Genomic DNA, 17,873 nt, shown 5'->3' with positions numbered 1-17,873 from the left:
GAAGACAGAGGAACATTCCCTGCAGGCTTTTCTTCCTCCTTCTGCTCAAAGAATACAGCCTTCACAGCTGAATGTGCTACAAGGCTGTTACTGTAAGTGCATGGGCATTTGGTAAGCCAATAGCTGAAAATGATGCTATAAGGTAACAAATGTTTTCAGTTTAGTTCTAAAGCAGATTCTCACATGCACAGTCATTCTCCTGTCTCACCTAGGCTTTGCTGATGGCAACCAGGAGAAATCCAGGCAGGTCACGAAAGAAGATATCTCAGTTCAGGGAAAAGGCATCAAAGGCCTGAATGACTGCATCCAAAGCTGACCAGTCCATGCTCCCCCTAAGGATAAATGATCCATGAGAATTCGTAACCTGCAAAAATAGAGGAACGGAAGAATTATCTGTTACATGTGTTTATTATCTCTTAAAAGAAATTTACCTTGCTGTGATCCCATAACCAGCCTTAAAAGGACCCTGGCAAGGTGTCCTTGCTAGTTTGTGTACAGCACCCTGGAAGGGTGCCAATAGTTGCATTTATAGTTGTCATCTCTTGAGGAACGCATCCATGGTCACTCCTTACCCTTGCAGTATTTTTTATTCGATTTATGACTGTGATTAAAGCTTTAGAATCCAGATATTACACTATTTTCTATCTGTGCCATGGCTTCCTTGGGCAAAGCAGGAAATGTTTTCCTGCTGCTGTTCCCAGATGGGTATCTTAATCAACCTTTAATTAACCCTGCCTATTTTATTTGTTTGCTTGCAAGCTGTTGGGAGAGCAGTCTTTTCTCACATTAGAAGTGGACCACTGCCTATTTCTTCTCTGGCCCTGGGGTATTGCTATAGTATAAGTACTATCAGAATTAACAGTACATTTCCTTGCCTGTTACCTTTGCAGTTGTGGCTGTCACACCCACGGTCGCCGGCTTGTTGATCGACAGCTCTGAATTTTTTAATCCCAGCACACATAATAGGAATGTTCAGAGAAGCAGTTTTGCAACATCTGTGAGGCTTGCGTTTAAAATAGGATTAAGAGGAACAAAACAAACTACATCCATGAAATAGCCATCTATCTTCACAGCATAACCCAATGTTTCAGGGATTTTTACTTTTCGTATTATTTTCCTAAATTTACCAAGTGAAAAAAAAATACCTTTTATCTCTGAAAGCTTTTGCGTAAAGGAATCAGCATGACAAGCTGGGAATATGTATGTGGTTATAAAACCAGCATTTCTTTTCCCGTACATGTAAGTATGAAGCTATTGTTTCGTTCCTTTTCTTTAAGAAAATAAGCTTTGTTCTTTTTGGCTGGTGCTTTCTCTCTGTGTTTGGTTGTGGTGCAGTCAGAGACGACCAGAATTGTAAGTAGTGAAATAAGTTTTCTGAGAAGGTGTTAAAATTGCAGCCCCAGAAGAAGTGACACGTGGCTTTGGAAGTAAATTACACGTGTTTTTTAACATGGGTATTTAGATGTGTGTCTTTTTAACTTACATGCAGTTTTCCGACAGCCCCCGTTCCCTCCATAAAGAGAAAGAATAAGGTGAGATTGTAACATGTTCCTGCTGTTTATCCTGTGAATGCCTTCTCCTGGCTCCACTTGCGATTCAGGAAGGAGCGATGCACGTTTAGTAAATGAAGGTTTTCTGTGGAACATCTCGATCTCTGAAGTCCTCTGGTCTACTGGACTTGTCATCTCAGTTTTTCACTGAATATACTTCTTCTGTCCTTGCGTTCATGCGCGGCTCTAATATGTCAAACATAGTTTTACTTCATTTAATTCACTACAGATTGTGCCGCAAGCACCTGGTCCAGTTTTCCTCTGACTTTGTTGCATGGTTTGGAGCAAACTATAAATTTCATGGTTGTTTTTTTTTTTTTTTTTTCTGTTCATTTGTTTGTTTTCTCTTTTGCTGTGCTGAAAACGGCAGTAGAGTATTTGTGAACAGCAAATTGCTGTAAGCAGTGGATTAGATACCTGACAAATGCCCAGCTGTGCCATGTCACCGATCCTTGCTCTACCATTATTTTGGGGTGCTGGCATTTGTGTTTGCTTCCTGATCTGTAAAATGGGGGTAGTGCTTATTCAGGTTCAGTTTGGAGGGAGTGACTGTAAAATATCTACACTTTGCATTGTATGTGGCATTCTAGTCTAGTCCAGAAGCCATCAGTTTTGAAGGTATGTATTTTGCAAACTTCCAGAGAGGTCTTCTGGAAGAGCTGCAAGCCAGAGAAGTGAGCTGTTTCCCAGTTTGCCTTTCTTGCCTGTAGGCCATGATGAGAGAGGTGCCACTGCCTTGCCCAGAAGTTTTTCCAGGGCTTAAAAGCAGAGGCATCTGCTGGGGTTATGAACTGCTTAGCAGTGGGGATTCCTGTAAGTTGATCAGTTCTCTCTTTACCTATACATCTCGCAGCTGTTGTGGGAAACTCTGTGTTTGCTGCACAGCTGTGGCAGTGAGAGCAGCAGATACGTTGGCTAGAAGGGATGGATGGGTGGTTACCTGAGCAGGGGGCAAGAAACTGTTGGTTCAGGCTCTTCTGGGTGTGCTTTCTTGCAAGAGGGATTTGGGGATTTCTACTGGAGTTTGAATGTATTTTCTTTGTTCTACTGCACCCTGAAATGCTATGTGAAGTGACTGAGAATGCCTAAAGAAAGCATGAGAAAATGAATCTTAAGTTCATAAATCTGAGAAAGATCCTAGACTATGAGCTGGCCTGAACACTGCAGCAGTGATGGACTCCTTTGCTGGGAGCCTGGCCCGGGGTTATTGAAAACTCAGTGCTTTGCATTGCTGACCTGTGTGCAGAAGGTCAGGATGGCTCTGCTGTGTCTTTCTCCTCCTCCTGTATCAGCTGTGTCTCCCAGCTGCTTGCTGAATGCAGCTAGCATTCATCTTCCTGTTTTCCTTCCTATTTTGGAGTTTGACACCAGAACAGGCAGCACCAGCTGCCAAGAGCCCCCTCCCTGCTTCCCATCACTCACTCGTTTTGGTTTTAGCAAAGGACAGTCTCTCAACCTTTCTAAGTTACACACATGCCTTCATCCTTTCTCTATGTCTCAGGTCACACAGTCTGGTATTATGAAGAGTCTTTGAGCATCCAGCACATCAGATAAAAATCACTAAGGTCAGCCACTGAAGGAGAAGTGCTGAGCCAACACTTCTTTTCTGGCCTTTTGACTCCCCAAAGCTGACATCTTGGACTTTGTTGGCCAAAGACTTATTTGTTTCTTCCATCCAGTGCATTAATCTCAAAGAGAATGTGGTAGCATGCTGAAAGTTCTTAACATTTTTTATAAAAGTAGGTATTTGTGAAATACCAAGCCATGTGAGCTTCTTCTAGTAGAGTAGGCTACCCACAACCCTTACCTCAAGGTATTTCTCTTTCCTTCAGGTTGTAATGGAGATGCACAGTATCTTAGGCTTTCATAAGCTTGTTGATGCCAAACAGCTGACTAAACTTGTTTTGTGTTCTGCTTACATATGACTTGAATTTCACAGTGCACAGTAATTGCTGGGATATACACTTTTTTAGTCTGAAGTGTCATTATCATTTTGTTGTTTTTCTGGTCATCAGAAACTGCTGTGTCTTTCTGAGGGATGGAAAAAACAGGCAGGGTTAGCAACAAACTGTGTTGGTTCCTGACTGAGATTCGTGTTGTTGCATGGTCTCTAAGTTGTGTTTCTTACTAGTCTTAGTAGTGATGTGTCTTAAGCTGTTTCACTTCCAATTGTAGCCTAGTGCAGCATCTTTTCACCAGCCATGGGTTACCTTATTGTGCTCAGTTTTCATGGAATTATAGAATGGCTTCGGTTGAAAGGGAACTTAAAGATCACCTCGTTCCACCTCACTGCAATGGACAGTGTTGCCAGAACCATTTGAGCTTGACCAAAACCTGGCTCTTTCCCTCCCACCTCCAAGTGTAATTTGTGTTTTGATAGGAAAGTGCATCTTCAAAAGCTTCACCCAGGAGACCAGCTTATGTGTTTAAGGGTTTGGGCTATAACATGTTCCCATGAGATCTGTTAGATGAGGCCACCTGCCAACAGAGAAAAGAGAGATTACTATGAGAGGACAGGGCTACGTCCTCATTGCTATCGTATCAGCATGGCCCTGTCAGTGTTCCTTTGGGAACGTCTGGCACTGTGACTATTTGATTCTTGGGTTTTTCCTCATCTAAATTATCCAAAGAGAGATTTCAAGAGAGCGAGCATTTACCTAAAACATGCATAGCCTTGGAGTCTGGCAGCGTCCCCTTGACCTCTCAGGGTCTCTCTTAGCCCTGTTTCCTATTTTCAGATTACTGAAAGCTGGGCTGAAAACTGAACCTCGCCCTTAATTCTTTTTCCAGTTTGAAGTTAGCAAGATAAGTAAGTGTTGTTTTACATAAAAACTAAGCCTTTGCAAAGTGGACAGATTTATTGAATTACCTCATAGCAAAATGAGCATGTTTCATTGTCACATAATTTTTTTTTTTACCCTAGCGAGACATTTTTTTAATCTATTGTTGCCACGGTGAAAATACTGCATTGGCTATGAAATAGAGACAGGGCACCACACACTGACCACTCTAATAATGTACACCAGTAAATATTGTGCAAGAACTCAAGGATCCTAATTTTCGAATGTATAATATATTAGAAGTTAAGCTGCTGCGAAAGCACACAAAAGACTTTTCTGAACCTTCATAAATTTGTATGCTTTAAATTAGGAATAAAATAGTCTTTTTTCATTAATGGGGAAAATGATAGGTCTTAGTGGTGCCTAATATTCAGTTCATTGCATATAGTACCAAATTTCTATGTATTCACTGCATATATTTTATTGCTGTAATTTGTGGTTCTCCCATGCAGACTAATATTTTTACTTCACTGAATATAGCAGTGCAAGTTAAAGGTCTCAGATGTATTCCTTTAAAGTGACAGTTCATTCCAGCTAGGTCCCTGCTTTATATTGGTACTTATTCATTAAAAAATAAGTATAAAATATAACGTCATCCTTCTTAGTCCTAGGTTCATAGAGTAGGGAGCCAAATCCTGAAACACATAAAGTGCTTTCTCTCCATGCTAGAGCTCAGAACACATTTGTTTGTTACACATTTGTTACAAACTCCTCTCCATTAATGCATTTACCTGCGTGCTTCGTTAAATAACACACTGAAACTCCAGCCTGTCAAAGGTCTGCTTGTGTGGCAGCTTCGCCAGGGGCGGTCTGGCTGCTGCAGCCTTCCCGAGAGCACCATGGGGACCCCACTGGCCTTTGGCTTAGTTTCTCCTCCTTCGTCAGCTCTGCAAGTATGTGAGGGCTTTCTGCACGGGTCGGTAGGTAGTGATTAATGAGTCCTTGGCGTGGCAGGGAGATGAGCGAAGCACAGGAGGGGAATATGCTTGTGCACAACAGAAGGAGTGAGTTTTGCTCAGCTGGGGTTTTAGGACACCCAGAAATTCAGTGGAGGAGTTGCTCTGAAGTAGCGCATGTAGCGTTACCTTCTAGCCAGCATCTCTGGATGACACAGTTATGGCTGTCTCTCTTGCATGTATGTAGGCACACACATGCCTTCCCCCATCTCCCCAGAACATCTGGAATGGGAGCTGGGGAAAAGCCATGGGAGCCTGGCCTTTCACCAGGACATCATCTCCTCTAAAACATCTATATCCTGGCTTCAGTTTTGTTGACTCTGTGTACCAAGAGCTGCAGCAAAAAAGAAAATGAAATGAAGACTCCGAAGCAGCAGTACTTGCCTTAGCAATTTGTACTGGGATGTGGGTGTCAGACTATTCACAGCTCTCAGGATTGTTTCTTCAGTGTTCTGGGAGCATGCCTTGAAGTGTAATCCATGCCAGCACCTTAGTGAGTATATGTGCATGTGGCATGCTTTGGCTAATTATTTAAATTTTAAAACGTTGGAAGTCACATACAAGCTGGAGTGTGTATGTGTATAACCTGGATTAATTTCCTCCACTTGAAAATGCTAGAAGTCATGCTTCATCCTTTTTCTGCCGGTTCTTTCTTTCTTTGAACGGCACAAGTTGTTAAAATTTGCTGGACAGATTATAAATCCTTGTTCTTCTATGGGACCAATTCCCATGGAAGTCCTGTGTCTCCTTCCTCAGCTCTTCACTCACTCTCCAAAGCAACTGTGGCAGAATCCCACCTCTCCAGCTACTTCATAGGTGTTCCCCACTTCAGACAGGAGAAAACAAATGTGTTGGTTTATTGCTTCACTTGGTGGATATCCTGTTCTGATTTTGATGGGCATTTTATTACAGCATCCAGTTGGAGACACTTAAGAATAAGTAGTATTGAGAGAGGCAGTTGATGCAAAATCCGTCCTTACAGTTTTCTCGATAGCTAGAAAGAAGTGGTGTTTTACCTACCAAGCATTATTAAAGGAAACTCAGCCATAGCAGCCGGTGTCAGTAATATGCTTCACAATCAAACAAGAAATATGGTAGATACTCAAAGACATGAGATAACTGCCAAGGCTTATTGCAGAGCAAAGAGCTTTTCAAAAAATGTTTTCTCTGAAGAGCATCAGATTTCACTCACTTCTCACAGCACAGACATGCCTTGGCAATCATGATTAGCCTCATTTGGGCCTGTGGAATCCATTATTTTATAGCTAGTCTCGGAGCTGGCAGTATGACAAACAGTTTATTCCTCTTTGGAGAGAAATCTGACCAAAAGACACAGAGCTTTAATTCAGCATTCCCCTACCTAAGACATTTTCCCTTCTCGCTCATTGCTTAAGGCAAGATACCTAATGTTTGCCTTGATGGTTCTGTCAGGCTCTTGACATCCCAAATTTATCTCGTTCCTGGATGAGAACAGATCTTTAATGAACTTCAGGCTTTTGTTCCTTTTAAAGTCAGATGAGGAGGGTTTACAATTAATCTGGCAAAGAGAAGATATAAATAGCTATGCAAATAATAATTATTCTGAATTAGCTACATTTGCCCCGTTGCCAAGTGATGTTTCAGTGCTTTTGACATCGCAGGAGGAGGAAGAAATGGGATGATTATCTGGCTCTGTTCATCCAACTCAATTGCAGGTGGATTGGATGACCAAGGGGAATAAGACCTGGTCTCCAAATTCCTTACAAGAGCTTCCAGAGGTTAGATTTTATCAGGCAAGATTATTTTTTGGGAAAACTGTTTTGCTGTGGCGTTTTTAACCATTCTGTTGGTCAGTCTCTCTGTGCCCCATTTCTTAGTTCCGCTGGGCTGAGCTGGCAGCACCAAGAATGAGGTACAACATGTGGTCTTGTCCTGAAAAGTTGCATTCAGCAACCTTGGAGGATAAAACTGGGCTACCAGCAGTTCTTTTTCCACCTTGTGTGCAGAAGCCTCTTTGATGGAAGGGAGCAACATTTTGGTACTCATTTTGTGCTCTGACATTTTTTTTAGAACACAAAACACTCTTGGAATATGCTCAGCTATTTTTATTTTTTATTTTTTAACATGGAGCTGGAAGTAATGCACAGTAATGCCTTTTACAAATGAGCTCACAGCCTGAATGTGGTTTAACTCACGCCTCTATTGCGGGGGCCTAATCTCCACCTCTTCCTTTTCTGTTATTGCAGGGGGCTGGTGGGTGCTTAGCATCAGGCTCTTAATCAACAGCAGCAGCCAGCTGCTGCAAAGTGCTGCAGAGGGTCCACCTTGCAGCGCTTACATCCCTTTCTCGATCTGGGCTTTCACCACTTTTCCTTTCCCCTTTCCTTTCCTTTCCTTTTTTTTTTTTTTTTTTTTTTTTTAATGTATATTGGTGGTAGGTGGACAGTTGAGCTAGATGATTCTAAAGGTCTTTTCCAACCTTAATGAGTCTACGATTGTATGATACTATGATTATGGGAGAATGATGTCCAGGTGGCTGATTCTGCTGCAATTTAATGGCCACTCACTCATCTGCTGTCATGCTGGAAACAATAAGAGGCCAACTGCCAATGGAAGTTTGGCTGAAAGACACGTAGCTGTAATTGAATTTCATATGGGATTTGTACAGTCCTTTCTTTCTCTTGTACTAACCTCATCTTGCTGTTTCTTTTTAATTACTGAATTTAAAAGTAAAATCCTTGTGTAAAACAAGTTGAGAGAGTTGCAGTAAATTAAGAAGTTACTACCCATTATTGTACAAGCCGGTGGCAATGGCGGGTTCTGCAGTCAGCCAGAGGGTCACTTTACGAGTCTGTCTTTTCTGCCTCTGATGATGTGCAGTGGCCAGTGCTTGTGGTGCAGCCCTGACCCCTTTTGCCCAGTTACAGAACGGTAAGATTGGAAACGACCAGTAGGGTCATCTAGTCCATCCATCAGCCTACCCCCCCATGCCCACTAACCATGTCCCTCAGTGCCACTTCTCCATGGTTCTTGAATGCCTCCAGGGACAGTGACTGCACCACTCCCCTGGGCAGCCTGCTCCTTTTATGTCTTCAGACAGCACAGATAAAATTAAATGATTCACCTCTGATGAAGACATTGACTAACACAACCTTTTTGTTTCCTGAATGCCTTAGCAGGGATGAATTGGTTTTTGAGATTGCTTTATCTCTAGAATGGCACTCCAGCCATAAAATCTCATTCACAGAAGTGATTTATGCACATTAAAAAATCAGATATTTCTTCCGAAGATGAACCATGAATACAGCAATACTTGCTGCATTTTTTTTCTTCAGTGCAGTATATTTCAGGACTCATTATACCTTAAGTGAATTATCTTTCCTTGAGCAAAAAATATTTACCTCTTGGATAATACATTTAGAAGTGCAGCGCAATCACATTCAGTATCTGCTAAAGCTGATGAAGTGCCTGCTTCTTCAGGGGAGCCAGTCACTGTGACTTCCACCTAGAATAATAACGAGAGGAGAGAGTCAAGGAAAGAGCAGAAATTACTCAAAGAACTTCACCAAATCTGAATGTTTCAATACCATTGAGAACCTTACTGATCTCTGCTCTACCAAAGAGCATAGGCACCTGCAGGGCTGGATGCATAGCAGTGGCTTTAGTGCTTAACCCTAAGGCTCAGAATCCAGAAGCTTCTTTGGCTTTCTGCAAGACTGATTCCTTTTTTTTCTTTTTTTCTTTTCTTTTTTCTTTTCTTTTTTTCTTTTCTTTTTTTGCTTAAAAATATTAAAGGCGTAACCTTTTGTGTGTTTTGATACCTAAAATGAGGGAATGAAGTCATAACATTTGAATTTCTAGAAGATTGGCCTTGAGGGGCTAGTGCCATGAGAAAGCACTTGTTATTTCTTGGGTTCTGGGGAGAGTCCGTATGAGCAGTAGGGCCTCTAGTGCCTTTCATTCATTATACAAACATCTAACAAAAAGGTGGCTTCTACTCAGAAGTTGAAAATTTGATCTATAATACACAAAGCTGTTTTGTAGGAAACCATAGCTTCTTTCATCTCAAGGAAACTTCTGATGGACAAGAGTTAATGTACATTAACTGGTTTCCTGGGTCCTGAAGACTGTTATGCTGACGTGTGTTTTAACATTAATAATTTTTAGTATTATTTCAATGAAAATTCATTAAATTTGGTTATTGCGTATTAAAAAGCAGACTGAAAGCACTGACATTTTAAGGAAGCCCAAATTAATGGTTTGAAAGGTTTCACAAATTTATCAGATGAAAGTCTAAGAAAAAATACATATATTCATTTATGAAAAACGACAGCTTTGATTTCTGTAAATCTATAGATACCATATTTAAGGATCTAATTTAGGTTGTGGTTTGTGAAAGCGTTTATGGATTATTGACATTTCCAATCTCTGTACTTCACAGTGAAAATAATTAGGAAGTAGTATTTTTGGGAACATGTTACATGAAGCCTTTGTAACACGAGGTGCCCACAGAGCACTTTACTTTATTGATGCCTGGGTATTATATCAAAAACGTAATTTGGAAGTGAAGCAAGCATTCCCTCCTTTTATTATATAAAGGATTAGCACTTCATTTGCTGTAAACTGCAAGAATTTCTGGTGTGCAACGAATAATGATTTTTTCACAGCCTTATTGGAAGTCACGTATATATAGGATGATCAGGTGATCAGGCCCAGCCAGCATGGGTTTATGAAAGGCAAGTCCTATCTGACTAATCTGATCTCCTTCTGTGATGAGGGGACTCATTTATTTGATGAGGAAAAAGCTGTGGATGTTGTATGCCTAGACTCTAGTAAAGCTTTTCCTTCTTGGCTCTGGTGAGGCTGCTCCTTGAATATTGTTTTCAGTTTTGGGCCCTTCACTATGAGAAAGACAACAAGGTGCTGGAGCATGTCCAGAGAAGGGTTGAGAGAACAAGATAGATGGATATCAACTGAGGGAACTGAGCTTCCTTAGAGTGGAGAAGAGGCTGAAGGAAAACTTCATCACACTATAACTGCCTGAAGACAGTCTGCAGGGAGGTGGCTATCAGTTTCTTTTCTCAGATGACAAGTAATAGGACAGAAGAAACTGCCTCAAGTTGTTCCAGGGGAGGGTCAGGTTGGATATCTGGGAGAATTTCTTCATAGAAAAGCTGGTGAGACATTGGAACAGGCTGTCTAGGGCACTGGTGGAGTCACCATGCCTGGGGCTGTTTAAAAGCTGTGTTTAAAAGCGCTTAGACATGTGGTTTGGTGGTGAACTTTGTAATGGATAGGTGAATGATTGGACTTGGTGGTCTTAAGGGTCTTTTCCAACCTTAATGATTCCGTGATTGTGTAATGTGCAAACACAGCTGCATACACTGAAGAAGAGGGAAGTTGCCTGTTTCTGAAACCTTAAATTTTCTTGGCAATATAGATAATGTTATAGGCTAAGTGGGACCAACCATTACCTTTACCTAAACGTAAACAAAGTTAAATACTTAGCTTGCAAAACAGCTTTGGTCTGGAGGAGAACTACAGTAGGAAGGCTGGAAGTTGTGTGGGGTTCTTTCTTAACAGAAATTGGCAGCTGTGAGAAAGTTAATTAACAGCAATAATTGATAAGAATAATCTATTCATTGCCCTGGCTAGAGAATGGAAGTCTGTGTGCTTTATATTCAAGTGTCAAGTTGCTCTTGGACTGCTAAGCCAGGTAACATTAATAGGGCTTACTCCCCAAGGGAAGATCCCCCAGGTAACGCAGTGGCAGGGCACAAAGCACAATCTGTTATGTATTAAATTTTTGTACCTTGCCAATGGAAACTGACATTGTTCTTGCTCTGAAAAGTAAGGGAAATGGTTTCTAGTAAATTTGTCATGTTGAGGGCAAAGTAAAAGAAGAAAAAAAGTGGTAAAATAGTGGCAAAAAATGGGAAGATAATAACAGCAATTATATTTGCAAAATAGAAAACCTACTTCTTCCATTCTCTGATTGCTCCTGAGCCAAGACACAGGAGAGTTTCTCCTGTTGCACATCAAAACTTTTCACATTAAAAGCTCGTATAATAAGAACTTCACTGGGGCAAACAGGATAGGAGCTAAGTACAGTATTGAGGACAACTTGATGAGAATGAAGGCTTGTGTCTTCTGTAGATGTGGAACGAAACTCTAAAGGGACAGAGACCAAAGACCAACCTGCCATGCACTGTATTGCTTTCGAAAATCAGAATGTCATCGAACCCTCTGCTAGTTCCAACTTGCTGCTTTAATACTGCCCATTATTAGGGAGATCAAGGTCCAGGGGCCACACAGCTAGGCTTTTTCTTAAAGGAGTGGCTGGGTGAGACAAATGATCCTGCCTGCTTTGGTGTGCTTCACAGAGTCGTGAGCTTGGCTGTGTGCTTCCTTTTGCCCTTTTAATTATGTGTTGTGAGAAGAAAACAAAGCAGAGACTTATCCTTCTACAGCATTTTGAACTTCAGGTTGCCAAAGTGGCTTATGTACAATCTGAGCTAGCTGTCTGACTGTTCTCGCAAACAAAATGAGTGGGGAGTTGTGTGTTCTTAAGTACGAATGAATAAAAGTACCTGTTTTCATTCTCTGGATTTAGATGTATTTATTTTAGAGCAGCTGCTGCAAAGTTCAGCTTTGCTCTAACTCTGATACCCAGTTAGAATCTATGTAACAGCTTTTCCCACTGGAACTCCTGCTAGAAACACCTACTGGTACCTTTCTCTTCAGCTTCACTGGCTGGGTGCGGAGTGAGGGACCAGAGGAACATGCAAGAAGCTGATGGCCCTGTTGTAGTCTGTGTGTCCCTCACATGTTGATCTGGCCTGTTGACTGCTGCATTCCCTCAACACTCTTATTAATTCTAGAGACTGAGAAGAGAAACCCAAGACCATTGTCATGAGGAGCACTGGCATGAGGGAGCTTCCAGGCTTCACTTTTCCACATTAGAATGAGCTCAGTGCTTGAGCTTTGTTCATTAGGGCTCAGGTACAAATGATGGGAAAGTTACTATCTTGCATGATGGGTAGTGTTTTGGGACAAGGCACTGTGCCTTCTGGAGATGATTTTCGCCTGTTTCTTCCCTACTATTAGACTTTTTGACTTGACCTCCACATGCAGCTGGTCAAGATGGTTGGTAGATGAAGGATGCAGTAGTTAGTTACATCTGGCAAGAAGTACTTTCAGCATGACTGAAATACTCCATTTTGTACTAAGGTCAGCCTCAGAAACCTGCTTTCAAAGTCCTTCAATCTCATTGTTAACTATGAATTTAATGCTGAGTCTCTGTACATTAAGCTTGATCAGGGAAGGACAGCAACAGGAATTGGATTTCACTTACTCTGCTATTAAACATCTGTCCTGAAAAACAACAGCTGGTAAAACACAGGGCACAACTTTTTATTTACTTTTGCAATTGTATTTGAACTTCCCCCCTGCTTAGATCATTTTTATCCAGGAGTTTTCTGCTCATATTGTGGGTTTGAAGTGGTGCCAGAGAGAAGGCTCTCTACAGGACTTGCCACTGTTATGGTATGCTTGTGCTTTAAATAGTTGAGTGCAACTCAACGTGGTGGTAAGAAAATGAGCAGTTAATGTTGTTCAAGTGTTAATTGTGCCGGAAATTAGGAGTATGTTTTCAGAGCCTCTACCCAGTGGTGTTGAGAGCATTTAATTAATTTGTTTGTGTGATTTCTCCAAACGAGTGGCAGGGAACCTGTCGGATCACTCAGCTCTGGCACAGCAGGCTCTAGCGGTCAATAGTCACATGTTGGACCTGGGTTTTCTTACATCAGAAGAAATGGGAGATAGTGAGGATGCGTGGAAAGTCTTGTAACTCCTGCAGATTACCTGAGGGGCTCTTGATTTCCTTCCAGCCTTTCATTTTTTGGAAGCCAATGGCACCAGCCTGCAAGCAACTTAGGAAATCAAAGTGAAATATCCTTGTTCTGTTCACATGAATATTGTATCAATAGTAGGAGCAGAAGGTCTCATTGTAAAAGAAAGAACTGTATGTAGATGTTTTTATCTTAGATCCTTTTAGGAAGGTAAATAGCCTCCTGTGCTATAAGGAGCTTTTAAATGCTGAAAACTGGCACTTTTATGGTATTTGGTCACTGTTGAGATGTAAAATTAACTGGAATCTAGAAAAATTCAGTCACTGCTGCGAAGATAGATTTGCGGTGATGTTTTGCATAATTGATGTGATTATTGGACCCCAATTCTACCTTTTCTTTTGATTCAATTCAACAAGTTAAACCCTTCAAGCTTCTCTCGCAACCTGTTTGAATAATACAGAGTTGTCCCCAGTATAAGTGGTGGAATTAGTGAAATTCAAAAGCATTAAGTCTTCAGTCAGCAGGAGGAAAGTATGTATTTGGAATGCATACAATGGAAAGCATCAAGAGCACCGTGCAGGAACTCACCAGAACATGTACAATGTCTGGAATTATAACAGAACTGGCTATGGCACTGGCCACTAATAACATGTGCAAGCTATTCAGGATAAGGGGAATCAGTGCTTCGGGTCACTCAGCTCAGCTGGTCATGAATACATTATCTCCTGCAAAAGCTTCCCTCTTCCTGCTTTACAACACTGCGTAATTGTTGGAGTGCATTACAAAAGTTTTTGCTCATCTTGAAACCTGAATTACTGCCTTCTGTGCTGCCAGAGGTACAGTAGGACATCAGACCAGAAGAATCAGTGTTCTTGTGTGAAGGCATATATTGGAAGAGCTGTCATGTTACTTTCTTGCTTTTGCAAGAGAAATTTAATGTTTTTATTAACACCTTATAGCCACAGCTTGGGATGTGGAGAGCAATTTCTGTGTGAGTTTCTCCAGTTGCTTGGTCTGGTGCCTTTTAGTCCTGCTGGCTTTATCCCTTGCAAAATCAGGTGCTTGCACTGAAGTGTTGTCTCTGCTTGCTAAAGTCCTGGCAGCCACATGGTGAAAACATTTACCTTTAACCTCAACCTGCTGTAAGATAGAAAAGAGCCTGAATCAAAGCCCAGGTGAAAAGGCTGTTGAAGCTTGGAAATGTTCATTCTGGGAGCTGCTGTTACATAGCTGGCTCTGGACATGCATCTCTGCATGTGGAGAAGTACAGACCTGTGTGTCTAGCCAATGCATTTGCAGTCTCACCCTGGAATCATTCAGCCTGTTGATCTTCCATTTAGACTGCAGTTTCCCATCCAAATGAATGAGACTTTTGAACACGAGGGATTTGCAGTCACAGCACTGGAGGACAGTCATTTGGCAAGTGTCTCAGTCTGGAAAGGGATGGAGTGAGCTCTGGGCAAGCAAAAGCAAAGCACGTGTGCATACCTTTACATTCCTGTCTCGCTTCTCTGAACAGAGATCTCTCAGCTGTCAAAACCATACTATTTTACTGGCAAGTTCTCGCTTCTTCCTTGGTGATATTTCATGGGTCCTGTCTGCTCCAATTCCTTCTGGGAAGAGGCCCTGCAGAACCAGCAAACCTGAGGGTGGGAAGTGCAGGAGGTGTTTGAGGCCTGCTTTCCTACTGCCATATTCTGACTTTTCAGAGGAGCCCTGAGCTTTTCTGCACAAAACGCATCACAGTCAGCAACTGGAGCTCTATCTGGATGTTTCAGTATGTTGGCACATGGTTTTCCATGTGTCCTTTGAAAGAGAGGCAGGCACTCGGAAAAGAGAGCTGCATGGTTCATATTGGCAGCTGGCTCATGAGCTAGCACAGGACAGGCTCATGCTACAGGGATCCAACTGGTGCACCAGCTCCATGCTGACCCTATAGCAGCATCCTGCCCTGAGTGATCAGCCAAACATTGAGCAGAGGCAGGCAGGACCCCAATCCTTGAATAGCTGTGCTCAGCTGCTGCTGCAGCCACAGTGGGCTGTGAAAAGAAGGGATTGGTGCCACAACCACAGGAGGCCTGTGGATGAGGGCCCCCAGAGCCTCCTTGTTAGCTATAGAAGCTATAACTGAGCATTTAGTGATTACTACATGTACTGTATTTATTTATTCTGTCTGCAAGGGGCTTTCTCCAAAGCTGCCTCTTCAGCAGCTTTATTATGAGTGGTTAATAATTCACGTGAAAACATCCTGCAGGTTGTGGGGTTGGACATTTTAAAGAATGCTTAGATATTTTTAACTCATTAGCCTCATAAGTTTTTGGACTCTCATTGACAATCATGTAAGTATTGCAATATTTAAAATGTTGTGTTTTTTTTTTTCTCTGACTCGTACTGAAGTATGTTTTTCTGAGACATAAGACAAGATTCTGCAAATGTCTATGAATGTGTTCCATTTCACTACCTAAGCTCTCTATAAGTCTCGTAAGGAAATGTTCTCCTGCTCAATAAAGTAGGCATCTCTAACTTACAGGATTTTGGCAAAATATATGATGATGTATATTTCATAGAATTTCTCCCTGGAAGAGTTCATTCTATTACATAAATCTGGATGAGTCGTATTTCAGAGCACGGGTATTTCATTTTGTTCCATGAACTTAGTCCAAGGCTGCTGCTACCGAGGTATCTCAGAGTGCTTAGGGAACTTGGTATGTCTCAAAGTGTTGGTTTTCTTCCTTTTAAAGGCTTTTATAAAGTGAAATTATGTCTGTATTTTTTTCAGCTTGTCTGCATGTTATCCAGTGTATATGAGAGGGAAGGCTTTAAATATATCTATATATAAAATATGTTCACATACTATAGCAGTATCTAAAGTAAATTATAAATTCTTCCTTTTCATATGAAAGAGGTAAAGAAAAGTACCTGGCCAATACAGTACCATTAATCTATTCTCTTTTCTCCTTTCTCTCTTTACTTCTCTCTCTACAATAGAAGTGGAGCAAAAAGGTAATTAAATACCTTTCAAATTATATATATATTACTTATGTGTAGGCTAAGTTATTTAACAGTTTAACGTTTTAGTTGAAATACTTTGTCATTAATTCTCACTACTTTTTTGTTAAAGTTTATTTAGTCTCTCTGCTGCTCAACTTCATGAGATAACTCATTTTTGCTGAAAAGTTTTACCGGTACCACTTTCTTTCATTAAATTTCTTTTCAACGGTTTAGATAATTCACTTTTCTCCTGCCCCAAAGAATTTGGAAAGCATGCACACGTATGTATGTGCATAAGTATATCTAATTATGCTGCAAAAGCCTTTTAGAAATGGCACCCCTTTGTCAGCTACTTGCGGTGGTTTCTGAGATTCCAGTAAGGCAATATGCTTTTACACCAGCTGCTAAATCTGATTTTCCTCCTGTTTCCCTCTCCAGAGGATATTACCGATTTCTGAATTTTAGAAAATAATTGGTTACACTCCAAGCGGGGAGCACAAATGCAGGATCCCATCTGTGCTACCAGAAACTTGGGTGGGACGCCTCTTTGCAGCTCCCCACTTCATCTCTCATCCTGGTGGTTATTCGAGTTCCTGAAGATCGCTATTGCAAATAACCAGCAAATATTCTCCCCCCTGAAGCCTGTGCAGCCCTCCGGGTCAGAGAATGCTGAGGTGCACAACGAAGGCCGACAAGCCTGATTCTCTCTGCACATCCCTCCTGTGCCCCTTTTGTCTCCCCATGCAGCCGGCCAGACTCTCGGCGTTGGCATTCCTGGGATGCCAGCATCAGCCGGGCAGTACTGACCTCTTCCCGAGCCCTGGGCATGCCCCAGCCATGAGCCGGCCCCTCTCTCCCCCCCAGAAGTCTGAGCAGCAAAGCACTCCAGTTAGTCAAACCGCTCCTCTGTGCTCCTCTCATGTAACAATAGAAGGTATATGTTTTTAAGTTACGAGTTACTACTATATTTAACAGGACATTTTTTAACTGATTAAAATCAAGAACCTCGGGTTCCTTTCCAGTGGAACTCTCCAGTTCTTATCCTTCCTTCTCTCCTTTCTTTCTTCCTTCCTTCCTTTTCCTTTCAGCCTTCATACATCATTCATTTTTAATTGTGTGGACTGCATGTTTCGTGTGTCCTGTAGCAGCTTCAGAAGTCTCATTTCTAGTTCCACTACTGGTCTGTAGCTGGGTATTCCCTCTCCTGCTCCCTTTGCTTTAAATGGTTTTCTGAGTTGCTAAGGGATTCTCCTTTGCTTTGCTATTGGTACCCTTTAAATATTTAATATCGCTTGGGCCGTAAGGATGGGAATTTCTTTCTCTTATTTCCATTTCTAGGCCACTCTGCAGTGGGCTGTTCAAAATAACTATGTGGAACAATTCCCCCGGAGTTTAACCCTTCACCTAGTAGGTACAGATTCACTGCAATGTAATCTGGAAATAGAAACCCAGAAATCCTTTGGGGGCACATACTCATTTCAGAATTTACAAAGGCGAGCGGTCCAAGTAAGTACACCTGTAAAAATAGATTTGAAAAGTAATAAGAAAATGAGCCAAAGTTGATAGAAAAAGCAGAAAAACAATAAATTTGGTGGAGCAAGTCTTATTCTAGAGGCTTGGCCAGCAGGATGGCTGGTCTCCAGTTACAGGGCATTGCTTTCACCTCGAGTGTCCTCTGCTGCAGAACTGCAGACTATTTCGAAGTTT

General features: G+C 41.7%; 1 protein-coding gene across 11 annotated transcripts in view; it reads left to right on the top strand.

Moving 5' to 3' along the window:
• ADGRL3 (adhesion G protein-coupled receptor L3) overlaps nt 1-17,873 on the top strand; it is a 488,842-nt gene that overhangs the window by 295,960 nt on the left and 175,009 nt on the right. The window lies entirely within an intron of this gene.

Source organism: Tympanuchus pallidicinctus, unplaced genomic scaffold, assembly GCF_026119805.1.
Source record: "Tympanuchus pallidicinctus isolate F22 unplaced genomic scaffold, pur_lepc_1.0 scaffold2, whole genome shotgun sequence".
Lineage (NCBI taxonomy): Eukaryota > Metazoa > Chordata > Aves > Galliformes > Phasianidae > Tympanuchus > Tympanuchus pallidicinctus.
This window is presented reverse-complemented; position numbering and strand designations above follow the sequence as displayed.